Source organism: Dipodomys merriami, unplaced genomic scaffold (assembly GCF_024711535.1).
Source record: "Dipodomys merriami isolate MVZ:Mamm:240054 unplaced genomic scaffold, mDipMer1.0.p SCAF_169, whole genome shotgun sequence".
Classification (NCBI taxonomy): domain Eukaryota; kingdom Metazoa; phylum Chordata; class Mammalia; order Rodentia; family Heteromyidae; genus Dipodomys; species Dipodomys merriami.
This window is the reverse complement of record NW_027203037.1, coordinates 2,744,864-2,770,787: the sequence shown is the minus strand read 5'-3', so window position 1 is coordinate 2,770,787 and position 25,924 is coordinate 2,744,864. Positions and strand designations below refer to the sequence as shown.

At 43.0% G+C, this 25,924-nt stretch overlaps 6 pseudogenes; all 6 read right to left on the bottom strand.

Annotated features, from left to right (window-relative positions):
- Positions 1–1,203: 1,203 nt before the first annotated feature.
- Positions 1,204–1,412, bottom strand: LOC138828949 (mediator of RNA polymerase II transcription subunit 21 pseudogene; annotated as a pseudogene).
- Positions 1,413–2,641: 1,229 nt separating this feature from the next.
- LOC138828962 (transcription initiation factor TFIID subunit 7-like) lies at positions 2,642–4,222 on the bottom strand (annotated as a pseudogene).
- A 3,373-nt stretch (positions 4,223–7,595) lies between these two features.
- Positions 7,596–9,250, bottom strand: LOC138828948 (protein Red pseudogene; annotated as a pseudogene).
- Positions 9,251–10,366: 1,116 nt separating this feature from the next.
- Positions 10,367–12,733, bottom strand: LOC138828961 (zinc finger matrin-type protein 2 pseudogene; annotated as a pseudogene).
- A 1,035-nt stretch (positions 12,734–13,768) lies between these two features.
- Positions 13,769–15,071, bottom strand: LOC138828960 (WD40 repeat-containing protein SMU1 pseudogene; annotated as a pseudogene).
- Positions 15,072–15,106: 35 nt separating this feature from the next.
- Positions 15,107–16,840, bottom strand: LOC138828959 (pre-mRNA-splicing factor SLU7 pseudogene; annotated as a pseudogene).
- Between the last annotated feature and the right edge of the window lie 9,084 nt (positions 16,841–25,924).

The window sequence follows — 25,924 nt, the reverse complement described above, 5'->3', positions numbered from 1 at the left end:
TGTCTGAAGAGAGCACCCATCCTAGGGGTTAGTCTAAATGAAAGGATCAATGAAAGGATCCTTCAGGGGCAGGCACAGGAGAAAGATTATTACAAGGCTTATTAGAGGAGCCATATTTGCCCTGGAGAGAGCACATGACAGCCTCCAATATCTAGGTAGCAGCAGGGTCTGGGGGATAGGAACTGAGGTAGATGGGAGTTCAGGTGGGTCTGGGCAAAGAGGGAGGGGCAGTTATGATGAGAACTCAAAGGCAGAGAGGAGCTCAATTCTGGGTGGAGCTAAGGACCAAAGGTAGGCACAATTCTTACACTAAGACCCGCAAATCCTACTTTAGAAGCAAGTTGAAAATACTAGGTAGTCACTTACTACTTGTTCAGTAAATTATACCTTAAATCAGATATAAAAACAGCCACAAGAAAAGAGACCACACTATGAGAGGTCAAAAAAATTTTTTTTGTGGGGCCTGAACTCTGGGCCTGGGCACTGTCCCTCAGCTCTTCAGCTCAAGGCTAGTGCTCTACCACTTGAGCCACAGCACCACTTCAGCTTTTTTTTCTTATGTGGTGCTGAGGAATCAAACCCAGGGCCTCATGCATGCAAGACAAGCGCTCTATCCCTGAGCCACTTTCCCAGCCCAGGTCAAATTTTTAAGTCTTGGAGTGCTAGCAGAATGCAAGTGGTCAGTTATACAGATCTGCAGCCCCGAACAGAACTCACACCAAGCTTTTTAAAAAAAAAAAAACTTTAATTCTGTTATGAACACAAATACACATCTGCCTTGATATCTTCAAGAGGGGGAGAAAAAAACAATGACGTGAAGATGGCTTTTATAAGCTTCTTTATCAACAATGAAGAGAATCACACATAGCTCAATGGCAGTACACGGGAGAAGTTGGTGCTGCTGTGTTGGTATGTCTGCTGCAGAATGCTAATAGCAGGGACCAGTCCTTTTCTCAGTCCAGGGTGTGACGGAGCCTAGTAGTTGGGAGGGAAAGACTGTATGTGAGGTCAATTTTTCTCTTCAGCTCGGACTGATTGGTGTCATAAGGTGCACTCTGGATCCTTTGTAGAAGCAAGTCACCTCGATAAACAACACCTTCCAGACAGGTAGCAGCTTCTTCGTTCTCTTCCTCTAGCTTACATAAGATACCATCCTGTAATGCAGCTGTGGACTCTTCACTGGGTAAGGAATCTATCAAAACATCAATGTCTTTTGCTGTCTGGGTAATCAGTGTAGTAAAAAGCTGAGCATATTCTTCTGTGGGGTTAGCTGGTTGGTCCTTGTTCATTGTGGATTGGATGTTATTAAATGAAGCAGGCGGACTACACTGTTGCAACACGCCAATGGCATTACAAAAATGATCTGCAAGCACGTTCACCGCGTCTTGGAGCTGTGTGAGATGGTCTTTCATGTTCCCACACACCACAGGAGCTGGAGATGCACCCACCTTTTAAAGACAAAGCTCACCTGTTGGGTGGAGACCAAGCCTCAGCAAAGCATTCTACATAAACACAGCACAAGGAACAGAACTACCCTGGACCTAAACACACTGTATCCACATATTCCCCTTGGTAGAGCCAGGACTGAGGATGACCTATCTCACCTTTAAACCTTGGAGCGGGGTGGATTAATCCCCCACCTCCTGACTAGGCTTCAGGATGTCTGGGAAACAACAGCCCTTTCTCCCTCCCCGCACCCCCCCCAGCACCTGGTCAGGCACTGGGATGGCTGTGACTCAGTTTCCCCACTACCTTCTCCACTGCTGTTTACATAAGTCAAATCAATTGACTTCCTCACTTCATCTCCAACTGCTTTTTTTAAAGTGAAAATATTTGCTTTTATTAAAAATTATTCACATCTCTACATAGGAGAATTAGCTTTGAATTGCAAATAGCATTTATGACAAAAGACAATTTAAAACTAGCTATATTGTCTCCAAAAACTTTTTTCCTTAAAATAGAAGCTTCTGGAAAGCAGAGAAACAGCAAAGTTTTTTTAATGAGGCTCTGATGAAGGCTGAGCTGTTTATTTCACTCATCTTATAACTTTCACCAATCTTATAATTTGACTAACCTTGTCACTTTGATTTCACTAATTTTCTATGATACTTGTTGGGTAAATTAATCCGGCAGCGAAGAAACCACCACACAGTATCCAGGCAGGAAGGGTTTACACGGGCTGAATTGGCAATCTGAGGTTCTGCCTGTGTTTAAGTAGAGAAGGGGGCCAGGTGTGGCACCACCGGAAGCGGATGACCTCAGGGCCCAGGACCCTCCCTAGTTCAGATGGGAGGCCTGACTGGGGACAGCCCAGCTTGTGACCTTGGAGTAGGGGCTAGGAAGGTAGTCTCCAAGTATGCCAGTTACCTAGGTAATTTAGGTACTGGGTGGAGACTTACACAGGGGGTAGGGAGGCCAGAGCCTGCATGGCCAGGGACCTTCCAACTAAAACAAGCATTACTCTCCCTATGCACTCTGACAGGCCAAATGAATGTATAACCCAGTATGTGGTTCTGAAATTGATGGTTCAACAAAACTTTGAGCATTAGAGAACTATTGCAATGTCTTAATACTCAGTCCAAGTGAGGAAACTTAGTGTTTATGGTAACCAGCCTGAAATTAAGTAGCAACATTCTCACTTCTATAGAAGTGATTCTAGCTCTTGTTGCAAAGAACTGAACTATTCCTTTTCTCCATCCTTTAAGTTTATCCGGTACAGCCTGAAACTTGTTCAGGATCTCACTTTGGTGAGATCCTCTTGTTTTGCTGTCCTGAGTCTCTTGGAGCTTGCCTTTCATATTTCTGAATTCCAATAACCAGTTGATTGGTTCCTTCATTTCATCTGATTCATTTAGCTTATCCTGTAGCTGTCTCTCTAGGTCTTCCTGTGTCCATGATGTTTACATCTTCATCTTGATGCTGTGTCTTGTCTGCATCTTCACTGCTGTGGCTAAGGTCATAGAATATCTCGAAAAGCACATCATATTCTGAGTGAAGGCCCTGCCAGTGGCCAGACATTTCTGGAGAGGAGATCCCAAGGCCTTGATTTTCTGTGTCTTGTTTGATCTTCCACCAAGTACTGACAGCTTCTGCATCTGTACTGATGGGAATCAGCTTTTGTTAGAGTATGTTCGACTTTTCCAGAAAACCACATAGACATCCAGGTGCAAAGAACAAAGGTTTATTGCTGGTAAAGTGGCCAGCAAGACCCTGTCTCACAAGCCTGATCCCCAAATTCACTCCTCGAACCTCCAAACCCACGGAAAGGTCTATGCCCCTTACTGCTCCTTAATAAACAGTCCTTGCCTTGTTGGCCATTGAGTCTGGCCTATTCCTTTTCTGTTCTCTATTTTCCCCAACATACACGAAGCAATCACTTGAATCTCCAGATGTGGAAAAAGAAGCCAATACATTATCTTGCTGTCTTCCAAGTAAAGTCTGCCCTGGGCCATGCAGACACCTGTGCTAGATGCCTCCCTACCTCTAGGCTAAGTTTACGCCCAGTATGGTTACCTAGATAACTGGCTCACCTGGAAGCAGTCACTTGCTCCCTCCTCCAAGGTCACATCCTTGGCCACTCCCTGTCACGCCTCCCATCAGACCTGGGGAAGGTCCCAGGCCCAGATCCAGTGTGGCCACACCTCTGCCTTCCTGTCCTGACCTGGGGGTGCGTCTCCCCTTCTTCCACCTGCTTCTGGACCATTCTCGGCAGGGCAGCAATTCGGTAAATAAACTTTCCTTGCCTGAATAGCACATGGTGTGATCTTTATGGGCTACCTAATAAAACCTACTGAATATACCTTACATTCCAGAACCTTCTCTTTTCTAACATTTTTATAGGCAGAAATTTCATGGTTCCAGACAAACTTTTTTTTTTTCTTGCCTGCTTTGGAATCGGCAGTAGCAACTGAAAACTCCATAGATCACCATCAAATGTGCATATAAGCATCTGACAGATAGCAGGTATCTTACAAAAGGTTTGTCAATGGTCTTCAACCTTTCCATACCACAAGGCAGATCTAGCCAGTTTTGCTGTCAAAGGGACCCGGTTCACTCTGAGTTCATGACGTCCATCAGGATATAACTCAACACTCAATCTGTCCTTCAGGTGGACATGGCCAGATAGTACTGTCCTCCTCACATTAGCAGCATATTCTGGAGGTAAGCGTAAAATAAGCTGGCTTTCTCATTCATGAGGAGCATCATCTTTGATTTTACTCATCTTCTGTGACTCTAACCTTTATTGCGCAAAAAGTTGCAGCTATTGCAACAGTTAAAAAGACTAATGTGCTATGAACTGTTACCTTCAATTACAAAGAACTCCAAGTAGAACAGGAGCAAAGTAGAATAGCGGCTAAGCATCCAGTTTGTCTTAATTTTTAATGAATTCCAAGTCTTAGATCAATGAGTCTTTACAAAAGGCCACTATACTCCAATTAAAAGCAACAAGGGGGTAGTTAGAAAAATTGTCTCCCAAGCATGGTCTTAACCTGGAATTTATTGAGGACCAAAGTTACATCTGACAAACTTGTAAGAATCTTCTTCTCTGTGGGCCTGCTGGAAACGTTAGTGATAATCGTTCACAACCATCCCAGGGACCATGTGGAGGCAAGCAGGAACAGGAGAAAGATCATAAGGCTGTATTAGAGGGGCCATATTTCCCGGGAGAGGGAGCACTGGGTATTCATCCCTATCCAAGTGGCAGGTGGGTCTCCAGGCAGGTACTGAGGTAGGTGTGTGCCCAAGTGGGTCTGGATGTAGAGAGGGAGTGGACAGCTGTTTGGCGGGAATCCTAGGGCTGGGTGGAGCTGAGGGACCAGGGGGACAATACCACCAGTTGCAAAAAACCTTGAAAAGGCAAACTGAAATAGCAATTACACAACTATTTTGGTAGTCCTAATTTTTCCTCCTTTTGAAACATTTAAGGACAATTTTACTTTGTCTAGGAAGCCAACCACTTCACAAATTTTTATACAGGGGTCGCTGCTTTTAATCCTTCCCCCCAAAGCCACTTTAATTTGCATTTAAATGACCCTGAAACACTGGGTAACTCCCATTACCTTTTCCCAGTTTAAAACTAACCAATTGGTTGGCAGTCTGAGCTTTTCCTCTTAAAAAATTGTCATGAGTTTAAAGGTTTTCTAACGCAAGCACTAGCACTCTACCAAGAATCCAAGCTTAGCATCTTTATGCCTTTTTAAAAATGCATCCAATTGTAAAATAGCATTGAAACCAAATTACATCGCAGATAAACCTCCTTAAATTGGAAAAGTTTTAAAAGGGGGGTTAAGTACATTCCAAGGGGCAGGTTTAGAAATACCAATCACCCACTTTAACATAAAGGTTTCCAGCGTCCATCTGCAAGGAACAGACACAGGATGAAGATGGGCATATATATTGGACACCTTAAGGTTAGATGAACTGCCTTTGTACCAGTTTACCCTCTTCCACCATGCATGGACTCACCCCAGGGCCTGTCACTGTGCATGGACTGGCTGAGCTCACCTTTTGCCAGAACACCCCTCCCAAAGTTAGACCATTCTTAGTTTGTTCTGTCCTTTTTTGATCTCTGAGAAACCAAGCACTTGGGACAGCCAGAATGGGCCATTTCTTTGGCAGTGCTCAACAAACCTTCACACTTAAATTTGACACTTAGGCCCCAGTTTTAGCAGTGCAGGAAAAGTATCTGCTAAGCCAGATAACTTGATTACAGTGCCAATAGCCTTAAGCATTAACTTTGCAAAAGTCAAGAACCCGTAGAAAACCTTTTTTTGTAGGTCTTGGGGCTTGAACTCTGAGCTTGTGAAGTACCCTGTTTTCGGATGCCCCCTCATAGACCACCAGAGACCACGATCAATGCAAACAGCAAAGAGTGGTTTATTGCAAGCTCGAGCTTGGTCCTCCGCGCACTCGGCAACCAGTGACGCTAAGAGGCCCTGAGCATAGAATCAGCACAGTTTTTTATAGTATTGAACAAACAATTTTAAGGAACTTTTACATAAGAAATTACATGATTGGTTAACATTTAAAGCAAGCTAAGCTGGGCAAATATGATTGTTTGACCTTTACAGAAAAATATCCTTGGTCCATAGCTTGACCAAAAACAGTTATGATTCACACCTGGACCAACAGAATGTATGGCATGTCTCGCCCTGGGCTCTGAAGAACCAGTTGGTCAGAAAATTATGTGGCTTTCCTTGGAACTGAAACTCTTAGCCCTAGGTCACTGGGGGGGGGCAACACCACTTGGGGGCTAACATCTGCCTTAAGCAAACACCATCTATGGCTCCAAGAACTGTGCATGGCTTTGTCATAAACCCCTAGCATTAGGGCTAAAGTGGGCCATGAGTTAAGTCACAGAACCGAGATGGGGTCTTAAGTAAAATGGAATTGCTTAGGTTTTTCACTTGGGCACTGGCCCTCAGCTCTTCAGCTCAAGGCGAGTGCTCTACCACTTAAGCCACAGTGCCACTTCCAGCTTTCTGATGTTTTATTGGAGATAAGAATCTCACGGAGTTTCCTGCCCGGGCTGGCTTTGAACTGAGCTCCTCATATCTCAGCCACCTGAGTAGCTAGGATTACAGACCTGAGCCACAGGCCTGACTTAGAAAACCTTTTAACTAAAGGTCCTCTCTAAAACAATAATCCTTTCAGAGTTTGGTAACACACCCTAACTTGTTGACCTTCCTTAGAGTTTAAACTTAATCTCATCCATTTTTTATATCATGCTGACAGTTTTTTTAATCTCCAACATGTTTACATATATATACACACAGGTGCACAACACACATACCCTCTTATGCACAGATCTTAAAGCACACAGTTTTGGTACTTCAGGAGACATATTCTAAACATTTACACAATTATACAATATTTAAATAAAATCATTTGTTTTACACAAAAGAAATACCCTAACACAGTAGAGTCTTACAATGCTTTGACAAACAGCAACTGGATGCTTTAGAGTTATTTTAATGTACTGGTGACACATTTTCAATCAGGCAAGTTTAGATGTGTCTTCATATTGAATTCCTTCAACTCTGTCCTTTTCCAGGCCCCGTTTCGATGGTCACAGTAGCTAAGAAAGTCTTTTCATTGATGGATTCCAGAGTGGGGTCATTGCCTTTGTAGCTGCCATTTAAAACTAGAATTCTTTTTCCTGGTGTGGGAATTAGTCTCTAAATGAGTCTGGTCAAGTTTCACTCATCTCCAGAGTCCATCTTTACAACAGCTGGGTACTTGTCAATTATTTCCTTAACAAATGAAGCTCTGGCTTGACTGGCTGCACTGGTTTTCCACCCTTTTCTCTCTCCAGGGAGTCTCTTTACAGCAAGTTTCTTGTATTCATCTTTTTCCCACTTTCGGTGAAAGTCCAAGTTTGTTGCCCCGCTAATAGATGCCATCTTCACACAAAACTCCAAGATGATGCTTTTTTAAAAAACTGGTTACCAATTTTAATGCAATCAGGTGTTTACGCAATAAAACTTTATACACATTTGCAAACAAAACAACAAATACCACCTTACAACCTTTCTAGGAATTATAGAAAGTAGAGAGGATACCCATGTGGAGATTTTTTCAGTTGGAAGTAAAGATTAGTATTTTAGTCTTTTTGCTTGAACCCCTTCAGCCTCCATCTTCTTCCTCTTCTCAATAATTACACTGATCTTCTTCCACTGCCGATCAAGCTCTGCTTTGCCATTGGTTTCTTTAAGTCGCCTGGTTTTCCGTCCTTCAGACATCTTGATACCATACTGGAATGCAGCCTTGGGCAAAGCTTCCTTATTGCTCATATACGTGCTGTATTCCTCCTGGGTATCAAAGTCCCAGCGGCCTAAGGGGCCCTTCTTGTTACCCCGGTCCATTTTGCTATAATCCACCTCCTCGTCACTATCCACTGCCACGTCATCCATCGTGGCAGGATAGCACTCTGCATAACTGTTAGACATGCCAAAGAAATCACCCAGCTGCTTTTTGTCTTCTGGCTTCTTCAATGACTCAATGCCTTCCCAACTGGCAGACCCTGCAAACTTTTCATTGATTGACTTGATCAAGTCTTGGGCAGACCCAGGTCCTTTGTCAACTTCCATGGGCTCAACATCCGCTTTTGGCTTCTCAAAATAGCTGTGCCTCTTTTCTTGCTCCCTCTCCTGATCTCGTTCTCTCTCCCAATCCTGGTCCAGGTCTCTGTCTGGCTCTCGTTCACCATATCTCTCTTGCTGCTTGTCCCGAGGTGTCTTGGTTGTGGAGAAAACATAGTCCCCAATGTCCTCAAAAATGTTCATGTCAGCCTCAGGAGGCTTCTTCTCTTCCATCTTCCCTTTATCCTTCTTCTTGAGCTTCTTGTTTCGGGTACCCAGCCTCAGGTATGAAAGGATCTGAGTGAGTTTGCTGATGACAGTGTCATTTGTTGTCAGCGTGGTCTGGGCCTCCATGGTTGGGCAATCAGCCTTGCTACGGATAAGTGTGTTGGGAATATCTGTGTCCCCATACTCATCCTCCAGGTCCACCAGATAGGCCATGCGCCCTGGCAAGAACAGCTCATTCCGCTCATCGGCTTTGCTCTTAAAAAGCGTATGATAAACATTGTGGCCAAGACGAGTTTTAAATTCAATTTTGTTCTCAGGATCCTCATCTTTCTTGGTTTCCTTTTGAGGTTTCTCCATCAATTCCTCTTCCTCTTTGCTGGCAATCTCAGCTCGTACCTTTTGAAGAAGAGCAAAATCCAAGCCTTTCACCAAGTGGGTGTGCTCCATGTCACCACCCAAAAATTTGGACTCCTGGATCACCTGTCTTCTCTTCTCTGCAGCTGATTTGTCCACCTCTGCTGTGGGGCCCACAGCCCTATAGTTGGCTGCAGTGCTAATCGGCTTGGTTTCCTCATAATCTTTGTTCACACCATCTCTTCGTTCCTTGGCACGGTCCCGGTACTTCTCTGCTAGCTCGCTCTCTCTCTCAATTTCTTGTTGGCGTAACTTAGCATAATAACTTTTCTTTTTTCTCCTTCGGGCAGCTGGATCTTCATCCTCATTGCACTCTCTTGACATCTCATGGTGACATGACTTAGAAGGTAGTGCAGAGGTAGGTGCAGCCCTTGGGGTCATGAAAAGTTTCCTGAAATCTTCATTGGTGAGTTTTGATTGGAAAGGATCATCCACATCATGGCCATCTGGAGCCAAAGGGTTGGAGAACGGTTCACTGTCCCACTCCGGCATTTTGTCCGCAGTCTTTCCACAGAAGCAAGCACCAAATCTCCAAGATGATGCTTTGAAACAAAAGACAATTAAGAGCTTATTAGGGAACTTTTTTCCTTTGTTCTAATGGTCCAAGTATGAGCAATTTTCAATCTGACTTGGAAGCTTTTTCGGTACTAATGAACCAATACTTTGCGAAGGTCTAGACTTCTACTGCTTTCAGTTAATGGTTACAAGAAACCAAAGAACATAGCTTATGGTAGTGTCTCAAATTTCCATGTATCATTGGTCATCTTTAAAGTGCCTAGTCTTGGGTTTATAGCTGAAAGGATCTTACCTCAAAGGGCCACGCAGACAAAGTCACGTAGATTGTGGGAACTTGGCCTTGTCAGCTCTGCTGGTAATAGACCTTTCTACTCCAAGGGAAAAGGAAAATGCCTTGGTGTGTCTTTGAAGACTCTTATTTATATAGTGATGAGGCAGGAAGTGGGAGGGCCCCACCTGCCCCACCTGCCCCAGACATAAAGTCATCAAGGGCCCTGTTTAGGTCTGGGAGGGGCCTTTTGTTGACTTAGAAAGCTACTTGCAAGAGAGGCCAGGAGAAGTCCTTCACACTCTTTCTGTCCCATCCTAGGATAAACTGATTCTGGAAGAGTAAACACTGATACAGCCACCAAAACTTTCAGGCACACAATTGAACATTAAGCCAGAGTCCTTTTTAGAGAAGGGAATATTCGCTTCAATTATGTTGAGTATGAGAATCTAACTAGAACTAGGTATAAATTTGAGACTGATACACTTAAGTAACTGGCATTGACAGAAGTTGACATCCAAAGGTAGAGACTGCTGATAAAACTCAGACTTTAGACTAGTTTGTAAAAATGATAAGAATGCAAAGATGCAAGAATGTTATTGACTCTGCTCAAAGGTGTTTATCCTTGGCTCATTGAATCTACTAGCTTTATAATGTGAAAAGTCTTCAGTGCTGCTGCAGGAAATACTGGAAAGTCAAATCTTGCCTAGTGATGGCTTTGTCTCTAATTGGATTTGTACTGATGAGAACAGAGTAAAACTCATGATCCAAAGGCATGAAAAGGTGGAATATGAGTAGGTAATGTCATATGAATCTGAACATCCTCTGAGCCACAAATGCCCACCCTCTAGTCTGGCCATTAACACTCTGAAGGTCTTTCTCCAGTATCCAAAAGGAATGACTCCACCCCCCTAACAAATACACACACCCACAAAGGCCAACATAGGCCAAAATTAGGCCCATCACAGAAAGGCTCAGTAACTCTTCTTGGTGGAATCACAGCCAAGAAGCCCATCACAGCCGCCATCTCCTCCTCCTCAAATGTCAGTCCTCCTCCACTCTCCTATTCTTCTCCTTTTGTTTCTTTCTTGTATGCTTTAGCCTTTTCTTCCTGAGTTTCTTCATCCTTTGCTCAAAATCATAATCCTTCAGCTGGTCTTCCATCTTATTGACCAACCTCAAAGCCTTTCTTCACCTGATCCGGGATAGAACGTTCCACATGCATCGTCATGCCCAGGTTCCGTTGATTCTTTCCATTCATATGATCCAGGAAGTTGATGGAGTCTCTCACCACAGTCACAGACATTGCAGTAATATCCTCCCATCTCAGATGGTGGGGTTGTCTTGGTCATGACATTTGCAATCCAATCTTGGGAAGACGAGCCCACTTTATAGTCTCTGTTACTGAAACTCCCTCTTGATTGGCTGCCCTGGTTTTCCATCCTTTTCACTCTCTCCTGTGAGTCTTAGTTTCTTGTATTCCTCTTTGTCCCACTTTCAAAGAAAGTACACATTTTTTAATATAGAAAAATGCTTTATTTAAAAATAAGGATCTTTTCAAGAACAGAAAAATTTTATAGACAGGTAATTTAGCTTAGAAACAGTCAAACACACAAAAAATCCAGACTTAGAAATTATGATTTGTAATATATACAATACTGGTGCTGAGCAATAGTTTAAATGTAGAATGCTTTTAATCCCATCACATTTAAACAATTATTAAAACCAGTTCTTTGGACTAAAATGTCTGAATTCCTTTCTCTTATATTCTGCCCTTCCCAGAAGATACAGAAATGGCAGCAGCTAGGCAGTATAATTGTGTGCCTATGATTAAAAAAAATCTGAACTTTTTTTCTTTTCCTATTCTTTGAAATTGATTCTTATGTGACAGCAAGCCTGGTCCTATTTGCTTGGGTATCTTTTTTTCCCTTTGGTCAGTTGTGGGGCTTGAACTCTGGGCCTGGGGGCTGTGTCTCATCTCTTCAGCTCCAGGCCAGTGCTCTACTACTGGAGCCACAATGCCACTTCCGGTGTTCTGAGTGGTTTATTGCAGACAAGGGTCTGAAGGACTTTCCTGCCTGGGCTGGCTTTGAACCACAATCCTCAGATCTCAGCCTCCTGAGGAGCTAGGATCACAGGGCCTCAGCCACCAGCGCCTGGCTGCCAGCTGCCTTCAATGTAAAAACAGAAGTTCTCTAAGGGCAAGGAGCCTGTGCTACCAGGATAGCAGCACAAGCCTCAGGGGTGATGATCCTAAGTTACCAACACTCAACAGGATGTTGCTCTCTTAAGACAGCACTAGGAATAGCTATCAGCCAATTTTTGTCAGTGTCCTTCTGAAATACTTCAAGCCATTTAAACAACTAACATAGATTTATAAAGCAGGAGAAATAGCTTATCAGACTAAAGTGCTATTAGCGACTATACTCCAGAGGCTGTTGAGATTTCATAATCGAACACTTTTTAAACTATATTGTCATTACTAATATTTTAATACAGTCACTGCTTCTCAGACTGGGGAACTCTAGGTATCTTCCTGTAGTGTCCATTTTTCCCCCTAAATATTTGGAAAGGTTTCATTTTTTTTTTTATAATCCTAAGTTGTGTTTTTTTTGGATCCACAAGCAAAATCTTTTAAAGACACTTTTATGCCCTGACTTCTAAGGAGATTTCAGTAGTAACATCTGTGTATGTATGAAATATCAACAGTGATTTCTGCGGGTGTGGCCAGGTCCTTTGTGTGAACATCAATTCAGACCCATGGCTCATTCTTGATTCCAGCTTCAGAAATAATGTAATTCTTTTGTAATTCTTTTCTGTCTATACTGATGAGGAAGTATGTCAAGGAGAAGATGTTTGGACTTTTATTTTACATTGTTTAGTAATTACAAGGATGTTACAATCAAGTTTACTGCTTACAACTAAAAATATAGAACATTAAAAAAAAGTGGAATTCATGAAGCAAAGATTAGAATGCATTCCTCTGAAAGTGCTGGGCACAGTAATTGGGAGACATTTTATTCTTTGAGTATACATTAAATCACAGTATCCTTGTTCTTTGTCACCCTTTTAGTTGAACTGGCAAGTATATGGTATCTTTCTTATTCATTACTTTGTTTTCTCTGGGCTCCAAACCCAGTAAGAAATTCTTTCTTGACACCAAAGAGATCGTTTCAATAATGTCATATGGGGATAAATACAAACTGCCCAGTTTCAATAACGTCATATGGGGATAAATATAAACTGCCCAGCAACAAGAATGTCAAGTAGAAAGTCAATGATCATTCTTTAACACCTATAAAGAACAAAATGAAGTTACCAATGAAATGCTATGAGGCAAACTTACAAACTTTATTTGAACAATGATTTGATTACATAAGACCATACAAGGGAAACATGGTACATCAAGTTGTCAACTAACAGTAAATACAGTTAAACATGACTTCATATCAACCACGATCCTAGGTAACTGAAAGGCTATTCCCATTAATCCCACAATTTGAGACCATTCCAAGTGCAAGTGATGACCTTTCACAAGGTGAACTCCAGTCTCCAAATCTTTAACTGCCACCTCCAGAGTTAAGTCCACTGCCAGCCAGGGCCTGGTCAGAAAGTCCAAGTTTTTTATCCACTGCCGGACACCATCTTCACACAGAAGTCCAAGATGATGCTTTAAACACAGGCAATATGTAGTATCTCAACAGGGAACCTTATTTCCTTGGTTCTAATATTCCAAGCATGAGCAATTTTTAGTTTGACTTGTAACCATGAACGAAAAGCAACAGAAGTCTAGACCTTCTGCAAGTACTGGGTCATCAGTACCTACAAATCTTCCAAGAGAGAAATCGAAGCATATAGCTTGAAGGTTCGTGTCTCAAATTTTCATCTTTTTTTTTTGGGGGGGGTGAACATTTATTTACAAAGCATCCAGAAATGTGTAGTGTATTAACATCTTTAAAAAAACAGCTACTGAATACAGGGTTATTCACAAGTTTTATGATGGGAAGTAAACTGCAATAAGGATTTCAGATAATCAAAGAACATCTTTTTTCTAGAAATGTCAGTAATATGTCTACCATGGTTATAAGCAGAAAAACTAAAATCTTAAAAATACATTTTTAAAAGAGAAACTTTTTAAGACTATAATTATCCTTGGGGAAATGGGATAATTTTTTTCCTTAGAAAGCTGATCTGAAAAAACAAACACATGAGTATGTCTTCATTTAAGTACATGCTTCAAACTAGATTTTTAAAATGTGAATTAGGATTTCCAGAGCTTTAGAAGTCCATCTTCACTGTAGGTAACAATCAAATTCTGATGAGGATGATGTGCAATCCCAATCACATCCTTCTCGTGAACTGTCAAAGTTCTCTCCAGTTTGCCAGTGACTGTGTTAAAGCAGTAGAGCACAAAGTCTTCCCCCACACAATAGATCCATTCACCAGGAGGAGAGAGAGCACAGCAAAGTCACCACCTTCTCTCTTACCAGAGCTGAAGCTTCTGACAATCTGGCCTTGCATGTTCATGATGACCACAGTGTTTGATCGGTTGCATACCACAAAGTGTTCTGGGTTTTTAGGAAGCAGGATCACATTGTTGACAGTAATGTCTGTCCCCGAAGTCCTGCCCAAGTATTTCAAGGTATTTGAGCATTCAATTTTCTTCATATTCCAGATCTTTACAGTGCCATCAGAGGAAGCACTGATAATATAATGTCCATCTTGTGTAAATGTTGCTTCATTAACGAAGGAGGAATGACCACGAAATTCCTTTAGGGTTTTCCCAGATTTTAAGCCATGAATTCTGATTAGTCCAAAGAGACACTAAGGATCTGACTGCTGTCTTTGGAAAAGCTCAGACAGTGACACCTTTACTATGTGCCCTTTCAAACCTCCTTAAACACTGTCCACTCTGAATCTTCCACAATTGATCTTTCCATCTTGGGCCTCAGTTGCTAACATTTCTGTATCTCTGCTAAAACACATGCAGAGGACAGCATGGTCCATCATCATGAAGTTATCCTGTGCCTGGTACTTAAGATCCTTCCTGATTTTTCCAGTCATAAAGTTCCATACTTCAATAAATCCATCAACAGACCCAGTGACCAGATACTGACCATCTGGAGAAAATCTAGCACATTCCACGTGTGACTTCTGACCAAACTTAATATGCCTGCTCAGCTGTGTAGGAAACTTTTCTTCCTCCACATCTTTGACAGCTGCTTTACCTCGAAACAGATCTATGGTGGGACCAGGCGGGAGCAACCCTTGGTGCTGCTGCCACTTCAGAGCTTGGCCCAGCAATGCCAAGAGACGAGATGGAGGCTCCACACTGACTTCGCCAGCTAAGGCTTGGGCAATGGCTGCTCTTCTTTTCTCTTTGCTGCTTCCTTCTGGGTATGCCTCACCAGGATCAAAGTAAGGCCTGGCCAAGAGGTTCTCCAGATGAATGTACCGCTCCGGCTGGGTCTTTTTTTTTTTTTTTTGAGACTTCTGAAAGCTTTATTGAAGTCAGGCACCAAGGGACAGGTCACGGTTTTTCTATCTATGAGGTTGCGGTGCATGCTGGACTGAACCCTGGACTACCTCCCCCGGCTAGTTATTGCTGGCCCAGGAAACAGGCCATGGGGTCATCTGGCCTCTGACGTTTCACTCTGTAGGCCTCCATTTCCTCCTCCGTGGGCTCTCGAGTTTCATATACACTGTTGTATGGCCGCTTTCTCTCGTCAATTTGTAAGATCTCCTTGACATGGAGCAGGCGGGCCTCCTCGGCGTTCAGTGCCTTCTTCAGTTTCTCCTGTTTCTTCTCTTCGTCATCACTGTCAGAGCTGCTCTTCCGGTGCTTCTTTTTCTTTAGTTTTTCGTGGTGCATCTTCACGAGCGTCTGTGGTTTCTTCACCGACTCTTCGCCAGTCTCATCACTTATCACGCACCCCTGGGCATTAGCAGTCTCCTTCCCAGCTTCTCCAGTGCAGTAGGAATACTTGAAGAACGAGTGACAGCATTTGTATCCCCATCGGCCTTCTTTCCAGTAAGATCCCCAGATGTGCGTGTGGTTGTGGATCTTCATGTCCTCTTCATACTTGGAGCAGGCCACGGCCCGCTCCTGCCCCTTGATGACCGCCCCATGCCGTGAGTACTCCACATAGTCTTCCGTCTGGGCTAAGAGCAACTCAGAGGGAGGAGCATCCAGATGTTCTTGGCCGCCATACTTTTCCAGGCTGCTTTCTTTCTGCTGTTCTTTGAAGTCTTCCTTCTTGACTTTGAAGGATTTATACAACAGCTCCAGCTTCGTGGGATCTGCCTGCAGGTGCACCTCCGAGCCCTTGTCATACGCCTCCCAGGCAAACAACTGTGTCTGAGCCATGGAAATGGTATCTCCTGTGTATCTGACGAAGTTATCGCCTGCATAACTCACTTCATCTGGATTCTTCCCTGCATTGGCGTAGGGATTTTCTCTCATCGCTCTAGTTTTGGGATCATAGTAGGCAGAATTTGGATCTAAATTTCTCAAATATTTTGCAATATCTTCTCGAATCCTTAGATTCCGGACTGTAATTCGCCTCTTAGAGTCAAAATTCTGTCCGGGCATGTCAATATCATCTGCATATTTATCTTCATCCTCATCTTCACTGTTGTGATCTTTTTCCGTCTGAGAATTTGGTTCCTCTTCTCCCCACTGATGTTTTGGAGAATTAGCCTGTTCCACTAATTTTCCTGAGGCTAATTCTTGTAATTTCTGGGCTTTCAGCATTCGTTTTGCCAGGTCAACTTTGGCATACTCTTCCACAATTTTCATGTGTTCCTCTGGATTGTAGCCATTCCAGCGATCTCTCTTCCCGTCATAGTCAAACGTGAGCTGAGGCTGGACGTGCTCATCTGGCGCTATGTTAGTCCCAGTAAACTTGGCCCCAACTCGTCTGGGTCTCTCAAAACAGTCCTTCTTCTTGTGCGTCATGGCCCCGCAGTTCTCACAGGCGCCTTTGCGGTACTTGGTGGTTATGGAATTCTCTTTTACACCCCTCTTGTACCATTCTCCAGATGAACTGAACTGCTTCTGTTTCTCAGGTTGTGGCCTCTGGTGCTTTAAGGTGGGTCTTTTCGATGGATCGATGTACCATGGTACTGAAGAAATATACTGAGGGATGTGTGGATTGATATCTTTTCCTTCTTCATCCACTTCTGCAGGAGCATTACCCAGCTTCCGCTGTTCTTCTAGCTCCTTCTTCTTCCTCCAGTCCTCTCGGGTCATCTTCTTTGGTTCCTCTAAACTCAGTTCTTTGGACCCCGACAGGGGCGTGGCATTAACTGTATCCACAGCTGCCGAAGACATGGTAAACTGGCTTCAGTATTAAAACAATAGAATGTGTCAGGTAGGTGGTACACACAATCCTGGTCCTCAGGAGGCTGGAACAGAATGGGGAGTTTTAGGCTTGTCTGGGGCTACATAATGAGTTTGAGGCCTGCTTGACTTAAACAGACCCCAATCAGGAGCTCCCCACGCAACCGCTCGCTGACAGACCAGTAAACCCAACGGCCACTATGAATGTCAGCCACGAAACTCTTGATGCTGTCCACTGTATTCAGAGAGACGGCAGCCTCCTCTTATAAGGTAGCCAAGGCCCGATGTAAACAGCTCTCCTTCAGGTACTGCAGGATCAGACGGATCACATCGGAAGACTCGATTTCCATGGACATCGAGGTATCCTTCCCAAACAGGCCTGGCTTCCTTTTTAGCTGCTGCCGAGTGCAAGTCACCGATTGTCCTCTTAGAAAGTGCCCAGTCTTGTGTTGATGGCCGGAAGGAACTTACCCCCAGAAGACCACGCAGACAGTGTCCCTGGAGAGAGGTTTATCTCCAGCAGAGCTGACAAGGCCACAAGTCCACGAAGGGAAAAGGAGAATGGCTCCAGCTTGCCTTTGACTCCTATTTATACAGTGCTGGGCAGGAGGTGGGACCTGCCCCACCTGCCCCACCTGCCCCACCTGCCCCACCTGCCCCACCTGCCCCACCTGCCCCACCTGCCCCACCTGCCCCAGAGATAAAGTCATCAAGGGCCCACCTTAGGTCTGGGAGGGGCCTTTTGCTGACTTAGAAAACTTCTTGCAAGAGAGGCCAGGAGAAGTTATTCACACTTTCTGTCCCATCCTAGGATAAACTGATTCTGGAAGAGTAAACATTGGTGCAGCCACCAGAACTTTCGGGCACACAATTTGACACTAAGCCAGAGTTCTTCTTAGAGAAGGGAATATTCTCTTCAATTATGTTGAGTATGAAAATCTAACTAGAACTAGGTATCAATTTGAGACTGATACAATTAAATAACTGGTATTGACAGAAGTTGACCTCCAAAGGTAGAGACTGCTGATAAAACTCAGACTTTAGACTAGTTTCTAAAAATGATAAGAATGCAAAGACACAAGAATGTTACTGACTGTGCTCACAAAGGTGAGTTTATCCTTGGCTCATTGTCATATTATAAACCTAGTAGATTCAAAGTCTTCAGTGCTCCTGCAGGAAACACTGGAAAGTCAAGTCTTGCCTAGTGATGGTTTTGATTCTAATTAGATATATATTGATGAAAGCAGAGTAAAACTCTTCATGATCCAAAGGCACAAAAAGGTGGAATATCAATAAGTGATGTGCTGTGAATCTGTACATCCTCTGAGCCATCTATTAACAGTAACTCAAACCAATCTGAAGGAAAAGCCAACAGGAGAAAGTATTGTATAAAGAAAGCATGCCTTGAGCAGTACCCCATGCATACAGAGAAAAATAGAATTTAAATCAATCAGAATGCCAAAGTTAAAGCATTAGGGTTGGGCCTACTATGTCTCCACTTTGAACATAAACCTGATTAAGCATCAGATCAACCATGCTTTCCTTTTTTACATTCTTACATACCACATTATTACAATTTGTAACCTAACAGACCTAGGAAGCTGACTGTGACATTAAAGAAGTATTTTTGGAAAAGTGACCATGAATATCCATGGAACTTGTTTGACCTCATTAGAGCAGAAGGGTTAATGGGTCCAGTTCAGGCTCAGTCCAGAGCTGTGGCTGCTACAGCGGGGCACAGGCTGAAGCTGGATACAGATCCTGCACTTGGTGAATTTCTTTCATGCCAGCTGGATCCCTAGTTGGGGCAGCTATCCTCTGCAGGTTTATTTTCCCTGTCTAAAGGTCCCCATTAGTCAGAAGTCGGGTATTCCAAGAAAGCTGGCCATCCTGACCTTCCTGTGTTCAGTCTTCACACTGCTCTGTGCTACAACAGGGGCAGAGCCTGTGGGCTACATTGCTGGCTCCCTTGAAAGCTACTGTGCAGTGGGTCTGGCTAGGAAAGTGCAATGTTGGAAGCTATTTAGGTACTTGAACTTGACGTGGCATCTTGCACCTGGATGGGATGGGTATCAGTGTCTCTTCAGGCCTGCTTATCCGTCCAGGGGCATCTTCCTGTTATGGGGTCAGGGGGAGGGGATTCCACATTTCTCCCGGTGGGGATATTACATCCCACTGGACTCCACCACGCAGAGACAGCCTCATGTAAAAAGATGAATTTATTGGGCAAGTGGCTAGCTGACCTGCCAGGCATGCAGCACAAACTCGGGAGCTGTGACTGTGACCCCAAGCAATCCTCAACCTGGGGCTTTTAAGGGGTAAGTTGCATAGTTTCATAGACAAGCCAGGCAAGGCAGGTTTGGCACATTTTACTTGGTTGTAGTTATCTGACCTTTAAATTCATTTGTTCTTTATGGTAAATATCATACGTCATAATTGGCAATAGGCTGTGCACCGTGGGACCACTCTGTGGTGGTCTTTAATTGGTGGTCTTAAGGCCCTGTTACTGAGGCAAGCAAGGTTAACAGAAGCAAAACATAGCCTTGAGTCACAGGATCATAGGCAAAACATAATCTTGGTCAGTATGATTAATAACTGTCAATGCTATTGACACTATTACAGAGCTTTTATTTATTATAAGCTCCTGACTAATGCAGCAACTCAGTGCAGCTGGTAAAAAGCCTCAAGGTTATCCGCAGCCTTCTGCAAGGCTGCTAGCTTGGGGTTTTTCTAACTTGATGCCACTGAATAGCAACTCAGCAACTCAGACATTACATTCCTCCTACAAGTGGACTGTTAGTTGATTCTTTTGGTTCTGTAGCTTCTGACCATTCTAGTCTCTGATGCATCCTCCTTTTCTTCACTACTTGCATTCTACAAATCCTTTCCCTATATAAAATAATTCAAACCACTTTGAATCCAGCATTCTCCTGGAACTGACCAGTATATGGAGAAAGTTCTTAGATTAAGCAGCATTTTTAAAAAACATTTTAACATATTTTTCTCTTCCGTACCTGAGAGAAATGGGATCCTCTTGAAATAGATTTCTGGGCATCTTGGATGCCTGTATGAGCTGCTACTTTAACTGACTTCCTGGTTCTATGCTGCCAGAGCCATTCTGTTCTCTATAGAATGCTATGGCTTGGGTCTACCATAGGCACCCTTGTCACTGGGATGTGGGAGTTTTCGGGCCTTTGTTGATAGGAGAGGGGTTATACTGATCTTGGATCTGCCGTAGAACACGTGTGTACTAGGCTTTGTGCAAAACTAGAAAGCTCTGCTACTTAGCTGGGGAGTAGCATTTGCAAGTATATTACCTCCTGCTCTAATCCAGAGACTTGCCAAAGCATAGGAGGTACAAGGTGTAAGTGCCAGGTGTAAGAACTAGTCGGAGTCCTTTCCATGCCACAAATCTATGGCTGCAATAAATGCAATGTGGCCAACTTCAATAAAAGGTTACCACTTGTTCACATGCCTGTGGTTTTGAAGCCACCAGCAGGTTGAATATTTTTGCTATTGATAATGGGGTAGGCCATTGCTGTACAGGAACTCGATCGTGAGAAACAGAAGCTAGCACTTAAAAGACCAAATTGCAAGTCTTTATTGGAGAGTAGGTGGACTGCTGGTGGACTCTTGTCTCAAAGACCAGCAATTCTGAATGCAGCTAACACAAAGCTTATAGAGCCTCCAAAGCACAGCAGTTGTATAGAATTTATCCTAACAAAAGTAGCAACAGCAAAGAAAACCAACAAAGGAAACTTATACCTAATACAGGTGTCAAATATAAGCAAAAGCAAATCCCATGTGGCCACAAGGGAAATCGAAGACCAATTATCTAAGGAAGTAAGTTTTCTAGAACTTGACACATTTGTAAACCAAAGGATGTAAGAATGTCCTTTATCAAGGCATATTGCTTAGACTCAGTCTTCTTCCTTCAGTGATAGTTGTTCAAATCCTAAGGCCATAAGTCTTCTTAGCTTTACCGGCTCTGCCATCATAATCTTGTAGAACTTGAAGGTGGTGAAATGACTCCAAGGTTAAAGGATTACAATCTCCCTGATAAGGACCGAGGAGTGTATTCTCCTAGGCAATAGATTCAAAGTACCCAATTCAGATGGTGAGTAAAGACATCATAGCTGGCCCAGAAGCTATGAATTTCAGTTGGCTTAAGTTTGTGATAGTACAATATGGTGAAGAGATTTCATCTCACTTTTGAAGGAGGCATTCTAGTAATTCAGAGGATGGGCACCATGCCATTTTCTTTTGTGAATATCATTGGCCTTATTCTTGGCTCTGGGAAGAAAAAATGCTAAGGGGATTCCTCTTGGTATTCCTATCCTGATCACTTTTGTTCATTGGGTCAGGGCTGCCCTTTAAGTTCTCAGGGTATACATTCATCCTGATTAGGTACTTGGGGACTAGGAAATGACCACAGAGTTCTTCTAGATAAATGTTAGAGCTTCTAGAAGGGCCCTTGTTTCTTGCTACGCACCTTCTTGTCCCTCTCATTCTATCAAGGGGATTACTAGCTTGAGATCCTCTTGACAATGGTGGTAGTTCAGATTCTACAGATCTGTTTTCCTCGTATTTTTCTGGTCAGCCAAGGAAATGGGCATAGTTCCCTGCCAGAGGGTGTGGGAATATCGTTGGACATGACAGATCCTTTCATGCATCTGTTTTAATTCATCAGTCTAGGAGATATCAACCAGAGAAGCCTTACAGATAAGAAATTATATAATTATTGGAATGGGCTAAGCTATGTATGTATGTCAACACTGGTGAAACAAGTTTGAAATCACATGTAATTGTGTGAACCTATATAAGCTTCTCCATGTGAAGTTTCTGGCCTACTACCCAGTATGCTTGGTCAGTGGGTCAAATGTCTGCCCGATATCAGTTTCCTGGTTTGGGATTACTGCAGGAAATCTGGACTAGGTTTGTACATATGCAAGGAGAGAATGGATGTTGTGGTTGCATGCAGCATTAACTAGGGGAAAATGAGAATGTCAATCTGGAATGGATGTTATCAATGATTAGCTGCCACCAGAATAGGAGCAGCAGTCTTGTTATCCTTACTGGACCAGCGTGAAGATGACTTGATTTAACTTTGAACACTTCCTGCATTTTCCATGCCTTACACATACAGGCATCATTGTGCAAACCAGTCATTGATAAATGATTGCTGTATTCAGTGCTATGGATGAGTTCTAGTAGTCTCTTGCCAGTACTTGTGACGTGTTTGTTGCAATAAAACTTGGGCTTAACTTGATGAATGCAGACTGGTTTTAAGTGTGACTCTAAATGTTTACTTAAATAATTTGTGACTCATCTTTTCTATTCGATTTTATTTTTCTTACCTCAGAGAGCCCTAGAACAGAATCTTAGAGGAATTGGAGATCTGTTTCTTACTGTGAAGCCTGTCTTGGCAAAAGTTTTTGTATACTAGTCATTATAATTGATATTAGTAGTTCACAAGTTACTGTTATCTCAGCCAACTTATCATAGATGGATTCAGAGGAATCTACCCCCACAACACTTTGTTGTTAAATCTCATGTCCTCAAAGAGATTGAGGTGTGGTAACTCAGGACTCCAGGCATCTTCGACAAGCATGGAGCATAATTACTGCTGTCCATGAATTTACATGGATAATGAATAGTACCATAGCCTGTTGTAGGTGGCTAGTAAGGCCTACCCATGTCACGGCCAGCAGATGGCAAGCAGGTCTTGTGGGTTTGTGGAGTTCTAGGGTGTCTTAGAATATACATAAACTCAAAAGCTGGTGCACATAGTCTAAAAATTATTATAGCCAAGTTAACATTTGTGAATTTGACCCATTGCTACTTAGAGTCACAAACTACGTCTGTGTCTACTTGTATACTTATCCTACTGATCTAAAATAAGTCCAGAAAGTACCCCTTTCTTTGAGAAATTCTCTCAGACTAGGTGAAACATCCCCACCCCCCACAAAAAAAAAGTATTAGGAAAAAAATAGGAAACTAAAGGAGAGACAGATTTGAAGATTTGAAGGGTTATTTTCTATAGGTTAACTTGACAGCCTTTAAAGATAGAAAGATGCAGATGTGAGGACGGTCTGGCTGTGACAGCTGTCACCCCATTGGTTGCCAGAGTTGACTCAGCTGGTCTGGCTGGCTAGGTGGTGTCCCTTCCTACCTCGCCCTCCCTTGTGTGTCCTTTCCGAAGCTGCATGCTCTGGCAAGGAGGGTGACCATCCCTGATAAGAGGACTGGTCTTTGGTGAAGGGATACCAGTAGCTGTGCTCCCCTGTTAGAACCTCCAAACAAACTCTTAAAAATGTAAAGATGCTGTTAGTGGATGAACATATAAACAAGATGTAGTACCTACACTCAATGGAGTATCAATCACTATTTACAAAGGAAGGAAATATGTGACTGTGAGGAAGAATCCTTGCTTTGTATGTAAATTTTATACTCATTCTATGATTGTACAAGGCTAATAAGCGATCAAATTATTCAAGGAAGAACCCAGATGGTGGCCAAACAATGAGGAATCACCCCAGTCCTCTTTAGCCAAATGGAGATTTGGGAGTCCTGGTAGGTAATTCTTTCATAGCATGTAGTTCCCCCCAAGAGATTAACAAATACATGAACAAGCTAACAGTCATGGGAACTGGAAGAGCTTATAACTTGTACACATAAGGTCAGAAAATTGTGAAGAAGCCTTCCCTCCTCCCTCATCCCTTTCCAGAAACGTATGGGAGCTGCCATGAGGCTGCCTTGGAGAGTAAGATACACAGCAGATTGCAGGATTCTGATGAAGAAAATGCCACCTTTTTTCTATATAGACTACTGCAAGAGCAGCATTATCAAGTAAAGAATTGTGGCTATTACTGGGTAGCAACCAATCAAGTTGTTCGGGAATCTTCTAAAGTTTAAAGAGGGTCTTAAAATCTTGGAATTTGTTTCATAGAAAAGTTTGTTTGAAGAGTGTCAACACTCATTCTAGGCACACAAACAATGGCAGTGTCCCCTGAACAACTTTTCAGAATTGATCAAAATGACCTAAAGATGGATAGGAATAATCTCATGGCCTATCAATGGATAGGCATAATCTCCTGGGCATGTGGTCAAGAGCAATGACCAGCCTCTCACTAGTGTGGCTGCAAGGAACGGTTTTAAGTTCTGTGGGTAAGGGCTAGTTTATGCAAAATAAGAGGTACTACCGGGGCTGGGAAGGTGGATCAGTGGTAGAGTGCTTTCCTTGCATGCATGAGGCCCTGGGTTCAATTCCTCCACACCATATAAGCAGAAAAGCCGGAAGTAGCGCTGTGGCTCAAGTGGTAGAGCGCTAACCTTGAGCTGAAGAGCTGAGGGACAGCACCCAGGCCCACAGTTCAGGCCCCACGACCGGACCCCCCCCCAAAAAAAAGAAAAGAGGTACTACCAAGCTATGCTTAAAGAAAGGGTATATAAAGGTCATCTGACTTGGAACTTGACATGCCCTTTTGAGCTTCAATGGTATAAATTATGTAATTGCTTGTTGAGGTTGTGGTGCATAAGACCCTGCTATAGTTCATTTTTAGCCTCTCTCAGATGGAAATGGGGTTGAAAATGAAGGCAAATCTATGAAGTGTGTATTTTGATGCAAGACTAGCTTTACTGGCAAACCCATGCCATCATCTATTAGACTTACAGCACAGAAGAATGTTTTTAGGTGGTGCTGGGGATGTGCATGCCCTTGATAGCAACAAGATGACATCAATATGCCTATTACACTAGGATTGGGATTATTAAACCCATTAAAAAAAAGGCGATGTCTGGCTGCAATGCTGTCTTGGGAATGGAATGGCTCTCAGAATGAGCAAGGGTGATTGGGGTAGAATACTTTTACAGGTCTGGGGTCTGCTCGAGAAAGCTTATGCTTGCTGTTGGGTAGCAGATAGACTCCATTACCAGGCTAAGATACCACAAGGTATCAGGTAATCTTTGTCAGCTCCTGTGCCTGTGTCTCTCTAGGCTTCAGCCACATCCTTCATTGTGTAGCTTTGTTTAGCCCTCCATGTTATCTATTGGTGGCTTATTCCTTTCTATGTGTTGTGGCTCTCCATGCTCTACTCCCATATCAATTAAGGCCTGAAAATCTTTAGGTCAGATGTCCTGAGTCAGTCTTAAACAGTTTAACTTCTCCAGATACTCAGCTTGTAAATTCTATGTATGTAGGTTTGTACTTAAGTTCTTTATGGCTTGGTCATTTTATGTGAACTTAGAGTAATAGCCCAGCATGGAAATCCTGTAAGTAGAATTCCCAGGAAAAGATTTGGCTGTTGCTGATTTCTTTGGCCCGAGCTCACTTGAAAGTAGCATTTATATTAAAATATATTAATCTGATTCCCACAGGGGCTTTATGAATGTTACTACTCCCGGGATTGGGTTGGGTGGATGGAAGAATGATGTCATGAGTTTGTCATTCATGAGGTCAGCCAGAAAGGAGGAGCAAGTGTCCCAGCATGCCTGGGAACAAGGCAACTTCACTATTGCTCTTTAGGCACCTATAAATAGGACATTTCTCCCGAAGGCAGAATGCTAACTTGATTGATTCTATGGCCCAGGCTGAACTGAGCTATTAATGAGCAGACACATAGCTCAGATGGACAAATGTTGACCATACCACCTAGAATTCTCCTTTGATATCCATAGCTAAATAGTTAAGTGATTTGAGCTGGTTTCTTCCTATCCAGGACTTCATGTACTGGTTCATATGTAGGGCTGATGTTAGTTCCCAATGGACTTGGGAGTCCCTTGAATAAACATAGTTGCTTCCTTAGATTGGTATCTAGGCATCTCTGGACACTTAGCTAACTATACTGCCTGGACTGAATTTTTCTATATATGAGCTAAGATAAAAGCTTAAACTAATTCCACAGAAGAAAATTAAAGAATACAACCACATGGGGAAACATTTTTTTGAGAGGCCAGAGAAAGTTAAGAGAAACGGGTAGCTATGTGGACAAAGAACTTTACTGAAATTTAGTTGGAAGTTTTCATGGGTTGGTTTTGCACTGATTTTCAGGATAAGGGAACATGGTGATGTATATT